At 32.2% G+C, this 23,403-nt stretch overlaps 1 protein-coding gene across 2 annotated transcripts in view; it reads right to left on the bottom strand.

Annotated features, from left to right (window-relative positions):
• rtv (QVR superfamily protein rtv) overlaps window positions 1-23,403 on the bottom strand; it is a 392,548-nt gene that overhangs the window by 247,205 nt on the left and 121,940 nt on the right. Inside the window, exon 1 of one of the 2 annotated variants that reach the window (XM_075303262.1) lies at window positions 8,462-8,732. The exons of the other annotated variant lie outside the window; for it this stretch is intronic. The gene's annotated coding sequence lies outside the window, so the exon portion shown is untranslated. Of the gene's footprint in view, window positions 1-8,461; window positions 8,733-23,403 lie in introns of those variants that run through there. 2 annotated transcript variants of the gene reach the window in all.

Raw genomic sequence — 23,403 nt, 5'->3', positions numbered from 1 at the left:
AATTTTATTTCTATAGAAATTCAAAATTTTATTTCTATAGAAATTCAAAATTTTATTTCTATAGAAAATTTTCTCAAAGTTTTATTTCTAATGAACGTTTTGTCAAAATTTTATTTCTATAGAAATTCAAAATTTTATTTCTATAGAAAATTTTGTCAAAATTTTATTTCCATGGACTTTTTTTCATAATTTTTTTCTATTTTTTTTCTATAGAAAATTTTCTCAAAATTTTATTTCTATTGAAAATTATTTCAAAGTTTTATTTCTAGAGAAATTCAAAATTTTGTTACACAAAGTTTGTAAAAAAATTATTTCCATAGAAATTTTTGTCAAAATTTTATTTCTAGAGAAAATTTTGTCAAAATTTTATTTCTAGAGGTAATTTGTAAAGTACATCTTAGTTGAAGAGGAATATTTTGCAAAATCTACCAAAACATCAAGAATTCTATCAAATAGTAAAAAATCTAAAAATTTTGGTAGAATTCAGCCAACTGTGGAAACCGGGACCTCAAGTCGAAATAAGAAATAAGTAAACAAAACTATATAATTTTATTCTGCTTTTACTAATTTCAGCGGTTAACTTAGTATCCATCAATCAGTAAAACTACTACACTGAACGAAGAGTTTTCATTTCTGTGGAACAAAATATCAGACTTTACAACAAATGGAACAGTTTAGTGAACAATTTTGAATTACTTATCATAAATTGGAACACATCATAAATTCGGACATATACTTTATAGGAAAGATGACATTTTTCTTTGGGTCTTGATATGGCAATTCTAGTGCTCATACGTCGCTACGCCTCGGTCGAGGATTCAACTTTTAAAAATCATTTTGCATTTTCCTTTCCTTTTCCCCATAATTATTCCCACATTATTGTTTAAAAATTAAGTACACTGCAAAACTATGCTTACAGTTAAATGATTCGAGTTTAAAATGGGTATCTTTACACAAAAACCAAATTTGTTGGACTAAGGACAACTTGGCTTTAATAATTCAGAAATATTCTTCAAAATTAATCTTAATATATTTGTTGACTGGTTGTATCCAAACTACAAAGTTAAAAAGCGTTCAAAAATAGAAGTTGTTGCTAACACGTTTTTATAGGCTCTGATGGCACATGAAGAAAAAAAAATCAGAAAACAAACGTATACATTCAAATTTGTCTCCTACACTAATAGAAAAAATTACGCCCCATAGTCGTGAACGGACGGTGACAAAATGAAACGGAAACGTTCACAAAAAATCAAAACGAAATGTTCACAATTTCGTCCACGGGCGTTCACGATTTCATGAACGGCATTCGCTTTTATTTGGCCATGAAAAAGTTTTAAAATAATCGTTAGACATTATTATGGCAACTCCCTCGGTGGTGCAATGTGCTAAGGCGACTATTAACGCGTATGGTGCAGACAACACAGGTTCGAGTCACGGTAGCGGAAATCTTTTTTTTAATTTTTTTGTTTATAAATTCGTAACCATAACGTTTTCAGAGCGTGAACGCTGGTTGTTATTTCGACAACGCATGGTGTAATTTTATCGTTGTCAGATTGACACCGCCTGTTCTCCGTTTGACACCACATGTGTTTTGATTCAATTTCATGAACGAATCGTTTTGAAATGAGCACGCCGTGCATGATTTTTTCTATGAGTGTACACTCGAAAAGAAGTGAACCATCTATTTCACTAAAGCCGATTTAATGCTTTTTGAATTCATAGAATTATTACGTTTTAGAAAAGTTTTCATGACCTTAACACTTTTTTGCTTACGTTGGTTAAATTAACGAAAACAGAGGAAAAAACTATACACAAATAAAGGATAAAGATTAAGTAAATTCGAGTATTCTACAAAACAGAATTTCTTAAAATTTGTAAATTTTACCAATAATACGCCCATCTTGAACATCGTATGGCACTCATTTTTGCAATTTTGAACTCCAAATTTTTCCTTAAACTACAAAAGTTTCTTTAATAAGTAAAAAATAAAAATTTTGTCCGATAAATTTTCTTGAATTTGCCGAAAATTATTTACTTATTTTTGTGAAATCGGTCTGACATCTGTTTCTTATACAGTTTAGTTAAAATTTTCTAACATTAATTAAAATGTTCTCTGTTTTTTCAGTGTAGTAACATGTATTCTAAACTCAAATTTATATGTGTCATAGTTGTATCTTTGCTTCAATTCTCTTCTTCTTCACTAATAGAAAAAGTTTCGTTATGTTAACGAAATGTGTTGTTAAAAGTCAGCCAACGAAACAAATTCGTTAATACAATTATATTTTTCGTAAATATAACGAATTTTCTGTTAATCAACGTAATGTTCCATTGTATTAATGAAAATGATTCGTTATATCAATGAAAATTTTTCGTTGGCTGAGTTTTAATGAAATGTTCTTTGTGTGTTCTTTGACGCGGAAAAATTTCAAAGTTTTAGTGTAAAGATAACATTTTTAGAATCGGACGAGCTTTTATCCGTGTATAAAACATTTAAACAAATGGGGTCATATTACGCTTATTTACTAACCTATCGTTTTCAATTGTGGCACAATGCAATATTTTTATACCCACCACCATAGAATGGTGATGAGGGGTATAATAAGTTTGTCATTCCGTTTGTAACACATCGAAATATCGATTTCCGACTATATAAAGTATATATATTCTTGATCAGGGAGAAATTCTAAGGCGATATAACGATGTCCATCTGTCCGTCTGTCTGTCTGTTGTAATCACACTACAGTCTTCAATAATGAAGCAATCGTGCTGAAATTTTGCACAAACTCGTCTTTTGTATGCAGGCAGGTCAAGTTCGAAGATGGGCTATATCGGTCCCGGTTTTGATATAGTCCCCATATAAACCGACCTCCCGATTTGGGGTCTTGGGCTTATAGATATCGTAGTTTTTATCCAATTTGCCTGAAATTTGATATCTAGAGGTATTTTATGACCATGAAGAGGTGTGCAAAAATGGTGAGTATCGGTCCATGTTTTGGTATAGCCCCCATATAGACCGATCTCCCGATTTTACTTCTTGGGCTTATAGAAACCGCAGTTTTTATTCAATTTACTTGAAACTGGAAATCTAGAGGTCTTGTAGGACCACAAATACGTGTGCCAAAAATTTTGAGTATCGGTCAATGTTTTGGTATGGTCCCCATATAAAACGACCTCCCGATTTGGGGTCTTGGGCTTAAAGAAACCGTAGTTTTTATCCAATTTGCCTGAAATTGGAAATCTAGAGGTATTTTAGGACCATAAAGAGGTGTGCCGAAAATGGTGAATATCGGTCCATATTTTGGTATAGCCCCCATATAGACCGATTTCCCTATTTTACTTCTTGGGCTTCTAGAATCCGAAGGTTTTACCCAATTTGCCTGAAATTGGAAATTTAGAGGTATTTTCGGGTGATAAAGAGGTGTGCCGAAAACGGTGAGTATCGGTCCATATTTTAGTATAGCCCCCATAAGAACGATCTCCCGATTTAACTCGTAGTTTTTATCTGATTTGCCTGAAATTGTAAATATTCTGGTATTTTAGGCTCACAAAAACGTGTATCAGATTAAGTTTTTATAGGTCCATTTGGTAATGCCTCCATATAGACCGACTTCACTTCTTGATGGTGTAGAAGGCGCATTGATCATGAAAATTGCTTGAAACTCAATGTAAAATTGCCAGATTTTACTTCTACAGATTTTAGATTTCAAATCAAGACGTTATTTCATCACTTTCTTGCACACTTACAAGAGATGTTAATGATTCCTCTAAAACTCAAACAAAAATCGTTCTTATAAATCCAGAATCTGATATTGTCCTCATAGGTGAAATCTTTAAATTTATCTTCGGGAAGTGTCCTCAAGTCCTCCTGAAATTTCAAAGGAAACCCTAATATTTGGTTCATGGTGGTGGGTATTTAAGATTCGGCCCGGACGAACTTCGTGCTGTATATACTTGTTCAATACCACTTATGTCTGCAAAATATCATCGAAATTGGTTCAGTTTTAGATCAAGGGCCCATATATGTGTGTCGCTAGATTTTCCCAAATTTTATCAAGATATGTTAACCTAATTTATTAATCGATTTTGCTTCAATCGATTCATATTTAGATATAGCTCCCAATACCCTCATGTATTGACATACTTAAATTTAGCACAGGCTGACACTTTTCAACACATTTTCGAGAAATGTCTGGGATTTATCACTTAATTATATTAATTGCGGACATTGAATAAAAGTTCGATGCATTGGCCACATTGCATGAGATATAGGATTTTTGCAAACTGATTTCAATAATAAGCCCCAAATGCTTAGATTTACAAATTCAGTTGGGGTGCTTTAGGGTATGATATAGTCGGCCCCGTCCGACATTCTAATTTCCTCACTTGCTTCTTTTTTTAACAGTTAGTACATATTAATGGTGGGAATTTCATTGTCGAACCATAATTCTACTGCTCAAAATATCTCACATTGTTGTATTTCCCTGATATATTTCGTTTACCTGCTCAAATGCAACTGTCGACCTTCGTTGCTGAACTAATTAAAATGAAAATATGAATTTGTGAATTTTAACGCCTTATTGGAAGTTCCTAAGGAAAACACTTCCAATGGCTATGTTCAAAACTAGAAATAACATTTTAATATGCCATAAATAAAATAAGAAAACAACATAAGTCCTATGAAAATAACATGTGTATTTTCGGTCTAACAAGAAATAAACAATGAAATTGAGGAAAACTAACACACCTCGAAACCCACAAACAACCATCGTTAAATTCAGTAATAAGGTCAAGTGTTCAGGCATGACTTAACAACCAAGTACCTGGGACACAACTCAATATCCTTTTTCAGCTAAGCTGTGAACAAATACGACGACAAATGTGAACAAGTGCAGAGTACTAAGTCAGCCGGTCAGTCAACCAGAATGACACCTTATTTCCAAAATATTTAGATCGCTACATCTAAAGTAGGATAGTAGAATTTTGTATGTAGCTGTTTGTGAGTGATTGAGGGTGAGAGGGGGAGTGTGTGTGACAATACAATAGTATAATAAAATAATAATTCTTTAAGGTACTGAAGATATAATGATTAGATATGGTTTTGTGGAAAATAACATTGGGAAAATATTTAAGAAAAACAGATGACAAAAATTTTGAGAGAAACATAAAAATCTTAACCGATATAGTTAAGATTGTGGTTGATATGAAAAACAGCAACCAACTTCAGCTTGCCATAATTTTTAAACCGCTCCTCTGACAGCCGACAGATTAATGCCAGTGACAGTTAATTTTCTTCTTTACAAGCTTACAAAAGAATTTCGAATTGTTGCCTTCGGAAATAAATTAAAAAACTTGCTCGTGAGCAGAACATATTGTGAGAACGAATGCAACTTATATTGAACAAGTGAGGAAAGTCTAAAGTCGGGCGGGGCCGACTATATTATACCCTGCACCACTTTGTAGATCTAAATTTTCGATACCATATCACATCCGTCAAATGTGTTGGGGCTATATATAAAGGTTTGTCCCAAATACATACATTTAAATATCACTCGATCTGGACAGAATTTGATAGACTTCTACAAAATCTATAGACTCAAAATTTAAGTCGGCTAATGCACTAGGGTGGAACACAATGTTAGTAAAAAAAATATGGGAAACATTTAAATCTGGAGCAATTTTAAGAAAACTTCGCAAAAGTTTATTTATGATTTATCGCTCGATATATATGCATTAGAAGTTTAGGAAAATTAGAGTCATTTTTAAACCTTTTCGACTAAGCAGTGGCGATTTTACAAGGAAAATGTTGATATTTTGACCATTTTTGTCGAAATCAGAAAAACATATATACACTGAAAAAACAGTGAACCCACCAGGAAAGATAACTTTCGATTAATTTTAGAAAATTTTGAATTTTTTTAGAAAATTTTAACTAAACAGTATTACAAGCGCTGGCATCACTCCGATATGGTAAAAATAAGTAAATATTTTTCAACAAATTCAAGAAAATTTATTAGACATAACTAAGTTTTTGCACTTGTTAAAGAAAATTTTGTTGTTTTAAGAGAAATCTTGGAGTTCAAAATTGCAAGAATGTCTTTAGTGCCATACGAAGTTCATGATGGACACATTTTTGGTAAAATTTACAAATTTAAAGAAATAATGAACTATTTTGTGAGAAATACGAAATTAGGAAACCTTTATCCTTTATTTTTGTATAATTTTTTCCTGTTTTTTAGTTCATTTAACTATCATACGCAAAAAATTATTTGAGTAAAGTAAACTTTTTCCAAACATAATGATTCTATGAACTAATATAAAGTTAAATTGGCTTTAGTGAAGTAGAGAGTTCACTTTTTTTTGAGTGTATGGGAGCTATATCTAAATCTGAACCGATTTCAACCAAATTTGGCACGCATAGCTACAATGCTAATTCTACTCCCTGTGTAAAATTTCAACTAACTCGGAGCAAAAAATTGGCCTCTGTGGTCATTTGAGTGTAAATCGGGCGAACGCTATATATGGGAGCTATATCTAAATCTGAACCGATTTCAACCAAATTTGACACGCATAGCTACAATGCTAATTCTACTCCCTGTGCAAAATTTCAACTAAATCGGAGCAAAAACTTGGCCTCTGTGGGCAAATGAGTGTAAATCGGGCGAAAGCTATATATGGGAGCTATATCTAAATCTGAACCGATTTGGCTGATATTTTAGGTTTTTCGAGACTCATAAAATATTCGGATGTACGGAATTTGAGGAAGATCGGTTGATATACACGCCAATTATGACCAGATCGGTGAAAAATATATATGGCAGCTATATCTAAATCTGAACCGATTTTTTCCAAAATCAATAGGGATCGTCTTTGAGCCGAAACAGGACCCTATACCAAATTTTAGGACAATCGGACTAAAACTGCGGCCTGTACTTTGCACACAAAAATACATCAACAGACAGACAGACAGACAGACAGACGGACATCGCTAAATCGACTCAGAATTTAATTCTAAGACGATCGGTATACTAAACGATGGGTCTCAGACTTTTCCTTCTTGGCGTTACATACAAATGCACAAACTTATTATACCCTGTACCACAGTAGTGGTGAAGGGTATAAAAATATGGGAAACATTTAAATCTGGAGCAATTTTAAGAAAACTTCGCAAAAGTTTATTTATGATTTATCGCTCGATATACATTCATTAGAAGTTTAGGAAAATTAGAGTCATTTTTACACCTTTTCGACTAAGCAGTGGCGATTTTACAAGGAAAATGTTGATATTTTGACCATTTTTGTCGAAATCAGAAAAACATATATATGGGAGCTATATCTAAATCTGAACCGATTTCAACCAAATTTGGCACGCATAGCTACAATGCTAATTCTACTCCCTGTGTAAAATTTCAACTAAATCGGAGTTAAAAATTGGCCTCTACGGTCATATGAGTGTAAATCGGGCGAAAGCTATATATGGGAGATATATCTAAATCTGCACCGATTTCAACCAAATTTGGCACGCATAGCTACAATGCTAATTATACTCCCTGTGCAAAATTTCAACTAACTCGGAGCAAAAAAGTGGCCTCTGTGGTCATTTGAGTGTAAATCGGGCGAACGCTATATATGGGAGCTATATCTAAATCTGAACCGATTTCAACCAAATTTGACACGCATAGCTACAATGCTAATTCTACTCCCTGTGCAAAATTTCAACTACATCGGAGCAAAAAATTGGCCTCTGTGGGCAAATGAGTGTAAATCGGGTGAAAGCTATATATGGGAGCTATATCTAAATCTGAACCGATTTGGCTGATATTTTGCAGGTTTTTCGAGACTCATAAAATATTCGGATGTACGGAATTTGAGGAAGATCGGTTGATATACACGCCAATTATGACCAGATCGGTGAAAAATATATATGGCAGCTATATCTAAATCTGAACCGATTTTTTCCAAAATCAATAGGGATCGTCTTTGAGCCGAAACAGGACCCTATACCAAATTTTAGGACAATCGGACTAAAACTGCGGCATGTACTTTGCACACAAAAATACATCAACAGACAGACAGACAGACGGACAGACAGACAGACGGACATCGCTAAATCGACTCAGAATTTAATTCTAAGACGATCGGTATACTAAACGGTGGGTATCAGACTTTTCCTTCTTGGCGTTACATACAAATGCACAAACTTATTATACCCTGTACCACAGTAGTGGTGAAGGGTATAAAAATGAACTTGAACTATTGAAGTTCCGAAAAGTTATACTGGAAAGTGCCTAGGAGTCGCCAGTCACCGAATTTGATTTTCTCCGATGATAAGCCATTTCAAATTGAGCAGTTTTTGAACAAGCAAAATGTATACCTTCGATTGGCCACCAAAACTTATGCCCCGCCGATGGTAATGGTGTGGGAAGCCGTAATGGCCGATGATCGTTCCACGTTAAATACTTACCCAGCAAAAATAAAGTTGTGAAAATGTCCTTTTTAGATCCAGAAGTGGTGCAAAATTGGCGCAGAAGAGATGAACTTAACATGGGTTTATCATAGGACGGATGTCCGCTATTTCAACAGCTGTTGCACTGAATTTTCATCAATTCTTAAGATGTGGTCCGAATTCAGAGTTTTGAAAGTGAATTGAAAAGTTTTGTGATATTTTGCCAAATAAATAATTTTTATTATTTTTATGATTTTTAATACATTCTAACGCTTATCTGAAACGTTTAACCTCAAATATTGGCAAAAATTAGGTTTTAAGCTGAAATAAAAAAAAAACAACAACAAAAATTAGAATTTGTAGAATGGACGTAGGATTTTTTTCGACAAAATTTAAATAATTTTTACTCTGTTTTTAATCTACCCAGCAAAAAAAGAGCTTCTAAAAAAGTAGTTTGGATCCCCAATATGTGATCCGGAAGTAGTGCAAACTTGGATCATCTCCAATGAATTTTAAATGGGCTTGTCATAGGACGGAAGTACTCCCTTTTTGGATCCTTTGCATTGCTTTAGAAGTTGTGCCCTGGAAGCTAATTTGAATGAAGAAATTTAAAAAGCGAATTTTTTTCAACCCAATTTCACTGTTTCTCATCCATATGTTTTATTACACTATTATTTTTCTATTATCTAATTATACCCTGCGCCACACTGTGGAACAGGGTATTATAAGTTAGTGCATATGTTTGTAACACCCAGAAGGAGACGAGATAGACACATGGTGTCTTTGGCAATAATGCTCAGGGTGGGTCCCTGAGTCGATATAACCATGTCCGTCTGTCCGTCCGTCCGTCCGTCTGTCTGTGAACACATTTTTGTGATCAAAGTCTAGGTCGCAATTTAAGTCCAATCGCCTTCAAAGTTGGCACATGTTCCTAATTTGGGTCAGAATAGAACCCTATTGATTTTGGAAGAAATCGGTTCAGATTTAGATATAGCTCCCATATATATCTTTCGCCCGATATGCACTAATATGGACCCAGCAGCCAGAGTTTTATACCGATTTGCTTGAAATTTTGTACAAACATAACACTTAGTCGTATAGCCAAGTGTGTAAAATTTGATTGAAATCGGTTTAGATTTAGATATAGCTCCCATATATATCTTTCGCCCGATATGGACTAATATGGTCCTAAAAGCCAGGGTTTTGGCCCAATTTGGTTGATATTTTGCACAGGGAGTATATTTAGCATTGTAGCTATGTGTGCCAAATTCGGTTGAAATCGATTCAGATTTAGATATAGCTCCCATATATATCTTTCGCCCGATATGGACTAATATGGTCCTAAAAGCCAGAGTTTTGGCCCGATTTGGTTGAAATTTTGCACAGGGAGTAGATGTAGCATTGTAGCTATGCGTGCCAAATTTGCTTGAAATCGGTTCAGATTTAGATATAGCTCCCATATATAGCTTTCGCCCGATTTACACTCATATGACCACAGAGGCTAATTTTTTGCTCCGATTTAGTTGAAATTTTGCACAGGGAGTAGAATTAGCATTGTTGCTATGCGTGCCAAATTTGGTTGAAATCGGTTCAGATTTGGATATAGCTCCCATATATATGTTTTTCTGATTTCGACAAAAATGGTCAAAATACCAACATTTTCCTTGTAAAATCGCCACTGCTTAGTCGAATAGTTGAAAAAATGACCCTAGTTTTCTTAAACTTCTAATACATATATATCGAGCGATATATCATAAATAAACTTTTGCGAAATTTCCTTAAAATTGCTTCAGATTTATATGTTTCCCATATTTTTTTACTAACATTGTGTTCCACCCTAGTGCATTAGCCGACTTAAATTTTAAGTCTATAGATTTTGTAGAAGTCTATCAAATTCTGTCCAGATCGAGTGATATTTAAATGTATGTATTTGGGACAAACCTTCATATATAGCCCCCAACACATTTGACAGATGTGATATGGTATCGAAAATTTAGATCTACAAAGTGGTGCAGGGTATAATATAATCGGCCCCGCCCGACCTTAGACTTTCCTTACTTGTTTATTATTATTATTATTTTACTTTTTTTAATTTTCTATTTTTTTTTTTTTATTTTTTTATTAGTTTTCTATTTTTTTGTAAAATTTAATTGTCCAAAATGCCTGATTGCGTGTAGTTAAAAGAAGGAACATCTTTTTTGCTGCACTGAACAAAATTATCTGTAAAATAATTTACATTTTAGTTAATATAAAGTTTATAATCTTTGCTTCAAAAATGTCGTTTATTAGATTTAGAATACGAGTTTTGGACATTTGCGCCCCTCAGTTAACGTCGTATGTCTTTGAACTAACGGACTTCCGAACGAAACAACTTTCGAACGAACAAGCTTTCGACTTGAAACTTAGCATAAGTAGTTGTTATTGATGTAGGTCGGATGGTATTGCAAATGGGCCATATTGGACCTCTTTTGAGTATAGCTCCCAAACCTACTCCCAGATTTGGCTTGCGAAGCCTCTTAGAGAAGCAAATTTCATCCGATCCGGTTGAAATTTGGTACGTGGTGTTATGTGGTTAGGTCTCTAACCACCATGCAAAAATTGGTCCATATCGGTCCATAATTATATATAGCTCCCATATAAACCGATACCCAGATTTGAACTTCGGAGCGAGCAAAATTCATTGGAAGAGCAAAATTCATCCGATTTGGTTGAAATTTCGTACGTCGTGTTAGTATATGGTATCTAATAACCATGCAAAAATTGGTCCATATCGGTTCATAATTATATAGCCCCCACATAAACCGATCCCCAGATTTGACCTTGGGAGCATTTTGGAGGAGCAAAATTCACCCGATCAGGTTGAAATTTGGTACGTGGTGTTAGTATATGCTCTCTAACAACCGTGCAAAAATTGGTCCATATCGGTTCGTAATTATATATAGCCCCCATATAAATAGATCCCCAGATTTCACCTCCAGAACCTCTTGAAGGAGCAAATTTCATCCGATTCGGTTGAAATTTGGTACATTACGCTAGTATATAGCCGCTAACAACCATGCCAAAATTGGTTCATATCGGTATTTAGTTATAGATAGCCGATAATCTACCAAAATTTTATTTCTATAGAAAATTTTGTCAAGATTTTATTTCTATAAAAAATTTTGTCAAGATTTTATTTCTATATAAATTTTTTTCAAAATTTTATTTCTAAAGAAAATTTTGTCAAAATTTTATTTCTATAGAAAATGTTGTCAAAATTTTTTTCTAAAGAAAATTTTGTCAAATTCTGAAAAAAAATTATTTCTTTAGAAAATTTTGTCAGAATTTTATTTCTATAGAAAATTTCGTCAAAATTTTATTTCTATAGGAAATTGTATCAAAATTTTATTTCTATAGAAAATTTTGTCAACATTTTATTTCTATGGAAAATTGTGTCAAAATTTTATTTCTATAGAAAATTTTTCTCAAAATTTTATTTTTATGGAAAATTTTCTAAAAATTTTATTTCTATGGGAAATTTTCTCAAAATTTTTTTCTACAGAAAATTTTGTCAAAATTTTATTTTTATAGAAAATTTTCTCAAAATTTTTTTTCTAAAGAAAATTTTGTCAAAATTTTATTTCTATAGAAAATTTTGTCAAAATTTTATTTCTATAGAAAATTTTGTCAAACTGAATTATATAGGTTTTAATCGGCCTATCTAATCCATGGTGGAGGGTACATAAGATTCGGCATGGCTGAACTTACGGCCGTATATAACAGGTTGGCTGATAAGTCCCCGGTCTAACAAAGAAAAACAATTTTTTTTTTGTCAAAATTCGTTTGTATTATTCACCATAGTTCCCTCCAATTTTTTGATACCGTTTTGGTAGTTCTCCTTCGGTTTTGCCTCAAAATAGGCCCCCGTTTCGGCGATCACCTCTTCATTGCAGCCAAATTTTTTCCCTGCGAGCATCATTTTGAGGTCTGAGAACAAGAAAAAGTCGCTGGGGGCCAGATCTGGAGAATACGGTGGGTAGGGAAGCAATTCGAAACCCAATTCATGAATTTTTTCCATCGTTCTCAATGACTTGTGGCGTTGTCTTGGTGGAACAACACTTTTTTTTCTTCATATGGGGCCGTTTTTCGCGAATTCGACCTTCAAACGCTCCAATAACGCCATATAATATTCACTGTTGATGGTGTTTTTCCCGTCTCAAGATAATCTTTAAAAATTATTCCATGCGCATCCCAAAAAACAGAGGCCATTACTTTGCCAGCGGAATTTTGAATCTTGCCACGCTTCGGAGACGGTTCACCGGTTGCTGTCCACTCAGCCGACTTACGATTGGACTCAGGAGTGTTGTGATGGAGTCATGTTTCATCCATTGTCACATATCGACGGAAAAACTCGGGTGTATACGAGTTAACAACTGCAAACACCGCTCAGAATCATCAACACGTTGTTGTTTTTGGTCAAATGTGAGCTCACGCGGCACCCATTTTGCACAGAGCTTCCGCATATCCACATATTGATGAATGATATGACCACCACGTTCCTTTGATATCTTTAAGACCTCTGCTATCTCGATCAACTTCATTTTACGGTCATTAAAAATCATTTTGTGGATTTTTTTGATGTTTTCGTCGGTAACCACCTCTTTCAAGCGTCCACTGCGTTCACCGTCCTCCGTGCTCATTTCACCACGCTTGAATTTTGCATACCAATCAATTATTGTTGATTTCCCTGGGGCAGAGTCCGGAAACTCATTATCAAGCCAATTTTTGCTTCCACCGTATTTTTTCCCTTCAGAAAACAGTATTTTATCAAAACACGAAATTCCTTTTTTCCACAATAACAAAAGTTGCTTCACAAAAGACGCTCTATCTCACAAACTAATTGACTTACAGACGTCAAATTTTGACACGAATCATTTGAAGGTTGGTACTATATAAAAATAATATGCATGTAATACTAGCAACGCCATCTATGTGTCAGACCGGGGACTTATCAGCCAACCTGTTACGTGAATACCTTTATTAACAATCCACGAAAGAGAATAAAAATATGATAAGTGAGATCTGTATCATAATTTTAATCTTATTGATCCTAGGTTTAAAGCCAGATAGTTCGCTAAAAATGTCTTTATATTAAAGAAGTCGTATTTTTGGCTCAGAATCAATATCAAAATTCTTAAAGAAAGATTTTGATATTTGAAGATATAAGCGTCCTGCAATATGTTAAAAGAAATTTACTTAAGGCTGACTAAAAATCATAAGAAACATAAGAATTCTAGTAGCCCGAACAATTTTCAATTGACCTGTTCGTTCAATCAAATACAGCCCATTTTCATTTCACTTTTTCCTATATTGTTTGAGATAGATAAAAATGTCCTACAACATTTCCAAACATTTAAGCATCGTTTTTATTACAATTCTCAAATAAACTTTAATAGGTATTCGTTGTATGATAAAGAACTATGCGAAATGAGGACACTTCAACTACTATAGTAGTATATAATATAGTATTATAATACTCTATAAGTAAAAGAAGAAACACATGCTAATTCTTACATTGACTATATCGTAATTTTATATGACATTTAGGTTCTTTACGATGGGTGTATACGATACAGGACAACAGTAATATTCGAAAGAATAAATGTTGCGCGCCCATTTCAATAGTCCATATTACCAAATAAAACCTTGTAAGTGTGGACGGTTACAAAAGGTCACATTAAAATTAAGACTACAATAACGAATAAGAAGTATAAACAACATTGAATAAAAACGAACGAATGCACATGATGACTATTATTGTTGGTATTATGGGATGTGAAGAGGCAATAAGTAAGTTTTTAGGACTATGATTTTTTAGGGGCTGATTTAATGATATTTCCTCAGGCGCAAAACGGTAGAGCAGTGACCACCAGCCATTCCACATTGAACAAGGATAATTAAATTACACCTGCTCACATGGTCAATAATGACAAAATGTAGAGCAAATATGAAAAAAAAAAACAACACCGAAGCAGCATGTGAACAAAGTTGTGAAAGTGAATTAAAGGGACCAATATATAGGAATGATTCTAATTTTGTTGATATTTTCAGGTAGTTTGAATTTTTCCAAGATGTCTTTACTGCCTACGTCATGAACTTCTCCCTTATACACCCAGTGAAGGTATATAAGCACCTCAAATATGTGTCAAGAGAAAATCGAATAAATGTTGTTTGCTCGCCAAACATAATATGCTTGCCGAAACTATATAAATAATTTCCGAAAAAATAAAATGGTTGCGATAAACATGTTATATGTTGTCCGTCCAAAAATAATATTCTGCTCTTCTGTAAACATGTTTTAGCTGATCATATTCCTTCTCTGCGTGTAGATGCTCAAGAAGTAAAATGGGGTGATCCGTCATACAGTGATGGTTCATTTTATTGTTTACTATATATTTACTACAAGGGTAGCTTAACCAACAGAGGAAAAGAATGTTTGTCAAATTTATATATGATTGAAGTATAAACCAACAATAACAAAACAAAAACGAATGAAGTAAGAGGAAGCACGCTCAACATAAACCCAGCCAACTGCACTCACATCGATGATGTGACAAAGGAAAAGAGAAATGTTTGTACAAAGATTTATTTAGGCAAAGGCCAACTATCATAAACATTTTTTCGGAGCGTCGAGTGTGGTTCACTTTGGGTTTAGTGAACTACCCGAATTTATTCTGATAATTGGTTGATAGTTTTGCTGCAAGTAAAGGATGCTGATGAGGAATGGGGTAATTCCGAAACGTGCGTCCATCCAACCAATTTGCAGTTTATAGGGCCAAACATTGACAAACATTATTTTCCTCTGTTGGTTAAGCTACTCTTGTAGTTTAGTCAACGCAATGGTTTTTAAGCTGAGATAAAAACAACAGAAATAATATTTTGACAAAATTTTCTTTAGAAATACAATTTTGACAAAATTTTCTACACTCAAAAGAAGTGAACTCTCTATTTCACTAAAGCCAATTTAACTTTATTTTAGTTCATGGAATTATTATGTTTGGAGAAAGTGTCCTTTACACTAATAATATTTTGCGTACGTTAGTTAAATTAACTAACACCGAGGAAAAAAATATGTACAAATGAAGCATAAAGATTAACTAAATTCGTGTCTTCCACAAAATAGTTCAATATTTCTTTAAATTTGTAAATTTTACTACAAATGCATTCATCGTGATCTTCGTATGTCACTAAAAACATCTTGCAATTTTGAACTCCAATTTTTTCCTTCAAAGTAGAAAATTTTCTTTAACAAGTGAAAAATCTTAATTATGTCTAATAAATTTTCCTGAATTTGTCGAAAAATAATTACTTATTTTCATGATATCGGCGTGATGCCAGCGTTTGTAATACTATTTAGTTAAAATTTTCTAAAAGTATTCAAAATTTTCTAAAATTAACTGAAAGATTTCTTTCTGGAGGGTTCACTGTTTTTTTCAGTGTATAGAATAAAATATTGACAAAATTTTCTATAGAAATAAAATTTCGACAAAATTTTCTATAGAAATAAAATTTCGACAACATTTTTTTATAGAAATAAAATTTCGACAAAATTTTCTATAGAAATAAAATTTCGACAAAATTTTCTATAGAAATAAAATTTCGACTAATTTTTTTTAGAAATAAAATTTCGACAAAATTGTCTATAGAAATAAAATTTCGACAAAATTTTCTATAGAAATAAAATTTCGACAAAATTTTCTATAGAAATAAATTTTCGACAAAATTTTTTTTAGAAATAAAATTTCGACAAAATTGTCTATAGAAATAAAATTTCGACAAAATTTTCTATAGAAATAAAATTTTGATCAAATTTTCTATAAAAATAAAATTTTGACAAAATTTTTTATAGAAATAAAATTTCGACAAAATTTTTTATAGAAATAAAATTTCGACAAAATTTTCTATAGAAATAAAATTTTGATAAAATTTTCTATAGAAATAACATTTTGACAAAATTTTTTATAGAATTAAAATTTAACAAAATATTCTATCATAATAAAATTTTGACTAAATTTTCTATAGAAATATAATTTTGTACTAATAATTTTTTGCGTACGTTAGTTAAATTAACTAAAACCGAGGAAAAAATATGTACAAATGAATCATAAAGATTAACAAAATTCGTGTCTTCCACAAAATAGTTCAATATTTCTTTAAATTTGTAAATTTTACTACAAATGCATTCATCGTGAACTTCGTATGTCACTAAAAACATTCTTGCAATTTTGAACTCCAATTTTTTCCTTCAAAGTAAAAAATTTTCTTTAACAAGTGAAAAATCTTAATTATGTCTAATAAATTTTCTTGAATTTGTCGAAAAATAATTACTTATTTTCTATAGAATTTTCTATAGAAATAAAATTTCGACAAAATTTTCTATAGAAATAAAATTTCGACAAAATTTTCTATAGAAATAAAATTTCGACAAAATTTTTTTATAGAAATAAAATTTCGACAAAATTTTCTATAGAAATAAAATTTCGACAAAATTGTCTATAGAAATAAAATTTCTACAAAATTTTCTATAGAAATAAAATTTTGATAAAATTTTCTATAGAAATAAAATTTTGATAAAATTTTTTATAGAAATAAAATTTCGACAAAATTTTCTATATAAATAAAATTTCGACAAAATTTTCTATAGAAATAATATTTTGATAAAATTTTCTATAGAAATAAAATTTTGACAAAATTTTTTGTAGAATTAATATTTAACAAAATATTCTATTATAATAAAATTTTGACTAAATTTTCTATAGAAATATAATTTTGCACTAATAATTTTTTGCGTACGTTAGTTAAATTAACTAAAACCGAGGAAAAAAATACGTACAAATGAAGCATAAAGATTAACTAAATTCGTGTCTTCCACAAAATAGTTCAATATTTCTTTAAATTTGTTAATTTTACTACAAATGCATTCATCGTGAACTTCGTATGTCACTAAAAACATTCTTGCAATTTTGAACTCCAATTTTTTCCTTCAAAGTACAAAATATTCTTTAACAAGTGAAAAATCTTAATTACGTCTAATAAATTTTCTTGAATTTGTCGAAAAATAATTACTTATTTTTATGATATCGGCGTGATGCCAGCGTTTGTAATACTATTTAGTTAAAATTTTCTAAAAGTATTCAAAATTTTCTAAAATTAACTGAAAGATTTCTTTCTGGAGGGTTCACTGTTTTTTTTCAGTGTATAGAATAAAATTTTGACAAAATTTTCTATAGAAATAAAATTTTGACAAAATTTTCTATAGAAATAAAATTTCGACAAAATTTTCTATAGAAATAAAATTTCGACAAAATTTTTTTTTAGAAATAAAATTTCGACAAAATTTTCTATAGAAATAAAATTTTGACAAAATTTTTTTTAGAAATAAAATTTCGACAAAATTGTCTATAGAAATAAAATTTCGACAAAATATTCTATAGAAATAAAATTTTGGTAAAATTTTCTATAGAAATAAAACTGTGACAAAATCTTTTACAGAATTAAAATTTAACAAAATATTCTATTATAATAAAATGTTCACTAAATTTTCTATGAAATATAATTTTGAAAAAATTTTGCTATAGAAATATAATTTTGATTTTTGGTTTAATTTTTGGTTTTTTGCTAGATTATTTTTGCCTCGTGTTGCAACCGTGGTTTGAAGCCACGACCCTGTGTATGCAAATCGGGCATGTTAACACCACGGTGGCGGGGTAGGCCATCGTAACAGCCGTAATGCTCTTAGCTCGTATTCATCGACAGTGCCGAATGTAAGATGGAAAATGTCGTAAAGAGAGGACTCAACACCGCATTCAGCACGCGTCAAAAAAAAAATGGCATAAAAAGGAGGTTTCTCGCTTCATTTCTACAGCGCAATGACACCAAAATCTCCCGACGTCAATCCGTTTGAGTTTTCCGTCTGGATCATTTTGGAGAGTAAGGTTCCACTTCGAATTTTTTTATGTTACCCTCCACCATAGGATGGGGGGTATATTAACTTTGTCATTCCGTTTGTAACACATCGAAATATTGCTCTAAAACCCCATAAGGTATATATATTCTGGGTCGTGGTGAAATTCTGAGTAGATCGAAGCATGTCCGTCCGTCCGTCTGTTAAAATCACGCTATCTTCCGAACGAAACAAGCTATCGAATTTAAACTTGGCACAAGTAGTTGTTATTGGTGTAGGTCGGATGGTATTGCAAATGGGCCATATCGGTCTACTTTTACGAACCCCCAGATTTGGCTTGCGGAGCCTCTAAGAGAAGCAAATTTCACCCGATCCGGCTAAAATTTGGTACATGGTGTTAGTATATGGCAGATCTTGATCGGTTTATGTGTATAAAGAAGTACATATCTAATAATGATCCGAAATTACTCAATTTTATCACTGTAATTAGAGAGCCTAATTGCAACCGGATCGTATGAAATTTGCTCCTCCAATATATACATACATATGGGCCGATGAGGACCAATTTTTACATGGTAATTGGAGGCCACATATTGACAGCACGTATCAAATTCGGATAAAATTTGCACTTACGTGAAGCTCCGGAAATCAAATCTGGAGATCGGTTTATATGGGGGCATATAGTTATGGACTGATCAGATGGTCGCAAGCCAAATCAGAGGGTCGGTTTATATATGTAAAAGTGGCCTGATGTCGCCTTTTTGCAATACCAACCGACCTACATCAATAATATCTACTTGTCCAAGTTTCAATTCTGTATCTTATTTCGTTCGAAAGTTAGCGTGATTTCACTACGACTATGGGGTCTGAGAGCAACATTTCGGTGTGTTACACAAGGAATGACAAAGTTATTCCTTTTTATACCCCATAATGAAGGGTATAAACAGTGATAATAAAGCTGCTCAACAAATAATATCAGTGGATCGCTATATTAAAACTTGGATCATACTTGCTAGAATGTTTTAGACGCTAGAGCAATGCCCGGTGGATTTTGTCTTATTATATTTGTTTAAATTCTTTCATCCCAAAATTGTACCAACTTTCTCGTCCTAGTCAATGTTTTTTTTGGGGATATTGACCAAAAAGAATGGTTGTGAAGCCAACTTACAAGTATATCGTGAAAATTAATGAATTGCTATGTGAAATTCTTGAAAATAAAATTTAAATGTTTTTCAAGTTTTATTTTCCATGTTAGTATCGTTGGTCATATAATTGAGGGTAAACGGTGTAGCAAGAATTTATAAAAGCATCGTATTCGAATATTGTATGCGACTATAACCGTCAATGGATGCACATTTTTTAATTCGAAGGGGGTGATTAATATTATCATCGTCGAATGGACAATAAGTAAAATGTCATAAAAAACCGGTTTGTTTATTTATCTTTACATAGTTATGATATTAAAATAAATTTATAATTTTCGTTTATTTGCATAAGTGTCACAGTCACATCAGTGTGCATATTAAATGTTACACATTTTTTATGGTATTAATGATTCTAGATAATCACCAAACTCATAAAGATAATCACCAATTGTTTCAGATCATTTATGCACTGAAAAAAGAGATTTATTTTTTCAGTAATAAAATTTCAGTCAAATAAAGTTTTAGTTTGTCCATATGGAATTTTTTTTTAGAGCAACTAGAGCATATAAGATATAAACGTTAAATCTATTATTATAAATTATTATAAACTTCGGTAATTTTGCTCTTAAAAGGTGTGCGGTATAAATTTAGGTAACTTTAGTCAACCTCTATCGATCTTAGTTTTTATACCCTTCAACACTACCCTTCTGGTGACTCCACCAGAAAGGAAAGTTTTGGTTAATTTTAGAAAATTTTAACTGAACTGCATTACAAACGCAGATGTTCTTGGGCTTCTAGAATCCGTAGTTTTTATCCCATATACCTGAAATTGGAAATCTAGAGGTATTCTAGGGCCATAAAGGGGTGTGCCGAAAATGGTAATTATCGGACAATATTATGATATAGCCCTCATATAGACCGATCTCCCGATTTAATTTCTTGGGCTTCTAGAATCCGTAGTTTTTCTCCAATTTGCCTGAAATTGGAAATCTAGAGGTATTATAGGACCATAAAGGGGTGTGCCGAAAATGGTCAGTATTGGATCATGTTTTGATATAGCCCCAATATAGACCGATCTCCCGATTTTACTTCTTGGACTTCTAGACTCCGTAGTTTTTATCCTGAAATTGGAAATCTTGATGTATTCTAGGACCATAAAGAGGTGTGCCGAATATATTGTGTATCGGTACAGTTTTTAATATAGCCCCCTTATAAACTGGCCCTCCGATTTGGGACTAGATCTAGAGGGGTCTAGATTCTAGAACTACAATAGATGTACTGAATAGTGTGTGTCCCTCCATGTTTTTGGCATATTCCCAATTATACCGATCAAAATATACTGACATGTTAGACCCACAAAATGATTTAGTTTTTATCAGTTTTTATCGGTCCATTGGTAAGGCCCAGGTTTGTCATTTTGGTCTGATCGGACCAAATATCCAAAAAATTATTTAATTTTAAATTTGGTCCGATGGTCGGACCAAATGGAATTTGGTTGATTTGGGCCATTTTCGTCAAATCGTACATTTTTCAAATTTTGATAAAATTTTCTGTAGAAATAAAATTTTGACAAAAATTTGTATAGATACAAAATTTTAACAAAAATTTCATAGAAATAAAATTTTGTAAAGAAATAAGCTTTAAAAAAATCTTAAAAAGATACAAAATTATGTAAAATTTTTAAAAAGAAATTAAATTAATAAATTAAATTAACTTTCTATAGAAAAAAAAATTTGGCTAAATTTTCTATAGAAAAAAATTGGCTAAATTTTCTATAGAAATAAAATTTTAGCTAAATTTTCTACAGAAATAAAATTTTGGCTAAATTTTCTATAGAAATAAAATTTTGGCTACATTTTCTACAAAAATAAAATTTTGACAAAATTTTCTATAGAAATAAAATTTGGACAAAATGGCCTATCTTTTAAATTATATTAATTAAACTTGGAAAAGTTGGTCCGCTGGTATGAATTTTGGTCCAATTTTGGAAAAATTTTAGTCCAAAATAAAAATGTGTTGTGGCAACTCTTGTAAGGCCTCCCTATATACCGATTTCAGATCTTGAGGGTACAGAAGGTGCACTGATCATGAAAATTGCATGAAACTGAATGTAAAATTTCTAAATTCTACTTCTCGTAATCATTTAAATAATTGAGGTAAAAATCTACGGATTTTACATTTCAAATCAAGGAGTTATTTCATCATTTTTTTGCACGCTTACAAGATATGTTTATGATTCCTGTAAAACTCAAACAAAAAATGTTTCTTATAAATCCAGAATCTGATCTAGTCTTGATAGGTAAAATCTTTACATTTATCTTCGGGAAGCATACTGGTTGAACTGATATGCTGGAAAAATATCTGTCATCAAACCCCCCTGAAATTTTCAAAGGAAACTAGTATATTTTATTCATGGTGGTACGTACTTAAGATTTGACCCGGCCGAACTGACGCTTTATATACTTGTTTGTATTAGCATAAAACCACGTGTCACTTCTGAATAAATAAATTAACACAAAACACAGTAATTCCTTATTCTCCGTCCTTTCCAAGAAACAATCAACACACGACTGACGCGCAAAATGAAAATCTTTTGTAACTGCTCAATGTTTTTATAAATTTATTTTCGCTGCAAAAAAATTAAAAAATTAAATGGTCACGAAAACAATGTACATTGTCTTTATGGCCATGTAATGGTCCTAGACATGTCTATACGTAACCTATAAAAATACTTTTTTCCCTGCAAAAAAGTAAAAAAAAACTTAATGGTCAGGTACATGATTTTCCCGACCATGTAATGATCTCAAATTCTATCATTTAAATAATAGAACATGTTCGCGGCATTTGAGAATCATTTAAATGCTTATTACCAACATATATTTTTCTCCGCTCGTAAATTATTTTTACAAAGACAACATACATGGTTTTCGCGACAATTACAGACTCTAGATAAGCATTAAATGGATGCGGCAACCATGTCCAAACATGTTTTTTCTGTGTGTGTATACCCACAAATTTGTCAAAATATTAGGACAAACCAAAAATTTACCTATCTTGCCTAGATGAAGCCCATATCCTTGCAAAATCGTCACTGCTAAGTAGCAAACTTTGTAAAAATTCCTTCCATAAATCATAAATGCTTTTTGGCGAAATTGCATAAAAATGTTTTTAGCTTTAAGCATTTCCCATATTTTTTAGCTAACTTTTTGAGACTTTCCTTACTTGCTTTCTCATATGAATTAACTTTTTTGTACCAGAAACTATTTAAAATTTTCAAATTTAAATTTTATATCGATTTTACTCAGTTACCTCTAACAATAACAAGTATAAACGGCCGTAAGTTCGGCCAGGCCGAATCTTATGTACCCTCCACCATGGATTGCGTAGAAACTTCTACGAAAGACTGTCATCCACAATCGAATTACTTGGGTTGTGGTATCTTAAATCGTTTTCTAAATTGTGAGTTAGTCCATACGTGATACAAAATAATACAAATAATTACGAATCGATATGGACTTTTGCACAGTACGTAGGGAGCCAGAATTGAAATATGGGGGTCGCTTACATGGGGGCTATGTACAATTATTGATATGGACCAATTTATGTGTGATTGGGGATCGATTTATCTGAGGGCTATATATAACTATAGACCGATATGGACCTAGTTAGGCATGGTTGTTAACGGCCATATACTAGCACAATGTACCAAATTTCAACTGACTCGGATGAAATTTGCTCCTCCAAGAGGCTCCAAAACCAAATCTCGGGATCGGTTTATATGGGGTCTATACATGATTATGGACTGATATGGACCACTATTGGCATGGTTGTTAAATATCATATACTACCACCACGTACAAATTTTCAACCAG

The sequence above is a fragment of the Haematobia irritans genome, chromosome 3, assembly GCF_050003625.1.
Source record: "Haematobia irritans isolate KBUSLIRL chromosome 3, ASM5000362v1, whole genome shotgun sequence".
In the NCBI taxonomy this organism is placed as follows: Eukaryota; Metazoa; Arthropoda; class Insecta; order Diptera; family Muscidae; genus Haematobia; species Haematobia irritans.
This window is presented reverse-complemented; position numbering and strand designations above follow the sequence as displayed.